Raw genomic sequence first — 1,239 nt, forward strand, 5'->3', positions numbered from 1 at the left:
ATAAAAATAATATATATTTTTATAATGTAAATATATAAAATAAAACAAAATTAATAAAATATAAATATATAATTAATTGAGTTGATGTTTATTAAAAAAATGATTGGTTCAATTACCAACTAATGAACACCCCTACTAAGGGGATGCCATTAGCATTACCCATAATTAAATGAGAAAATTGCATCAAAATGGAACCAACTTTAACATGATTTTTATTTTGAAGAACCAACTTTTAAAATTGTTATTTAGGGGTCTCTATCAAACTTTTTGTTTATTTAAGAGTCTGGTTAATCTGTTGAGCATGTAACAGGTAATTTATTATGAGATGACAAATAATAATTTAAAAATATATTAGGTGGATATTAATTTGTCAAATCATGATTATTATTAAAAGAAAAATTAACAAATCAAAATATGTGTAAGTGAAAAGTCTCCCTATCTCTTCCCGTCTATCTCCTCCCAACTATTTCCTCCGGTTGCCTCCCGACTGTCTCCTCCAAGACGTCGACATCAACCATTGTTGCCCTAGCCAACGTTGCTCTAGTCTATCGTCTCATCTATCTCCTCTGACTGCCTCTCTAGTCGACGCCGGCACCAGCCATCGTTGCCCAAGACGTCGCCGTTCACATCTTCCTTCCGGCTGCCTCTTTGGTCAACGCCTTCCCCGGCGGCGTTCACAAGGTATAATGTCCTGAATCTGACTACACTGATGAAATACTTTGTTTACAATGGTTTAATTGATGTTGAGTTCCTTAAGATGATGTTAAACAATGTCTTTTAGTCTTCTTTTAGAACTTACATTGATTTGACTTGATAAACAGGGTCGTCCCAATCTTTTTGGAGGCCCTATTATACTATATGTATATATATATATATATATATATGTTAGTCCCGAAGGGGAAGACAATAAACAGAAAGTAATTGTAGAAGGGGGGGTTGAATACAATTACACAGACTTTTTTCAACTTTTTAATTCTTATTGATTTATATCAAGAATTAATACACACAGAAATACAAAAGATTGTTGYGGAAGATAGGAAAGGAAAACCTAACCTAAACAATCTTACAAGGAGAAGAACTTTCAAGAACAACACAGAGAGTTCTTGAAAGGAAATGAAGAACACTAAGAATTTTATCGCACACAGGATAGCAAGGGAGAAGAAGAGAATAGCCGATTGCTTTGAGAATGCACTAAGTAATCTTTCAAAAAGCCAGTTGTATGCATGGGAGATACACACT

The sequence above is a fragment of the Cynara cardunculus genome, unplaced genomic scaffold (assembly GCF_001531365.2).
Source record: "Cynara cardunculus var. scolymus isolate 2C unplaced genomic scaffold, CcrdV1 Un_Scaffold_3174, whole genome shotgun sequence".
NCBI lineage: Eukaryota > Viridiplantae > Streptophyta > Magnoliopsida > Asterales > Asteraceae > Cynara > Cynara cardunculus.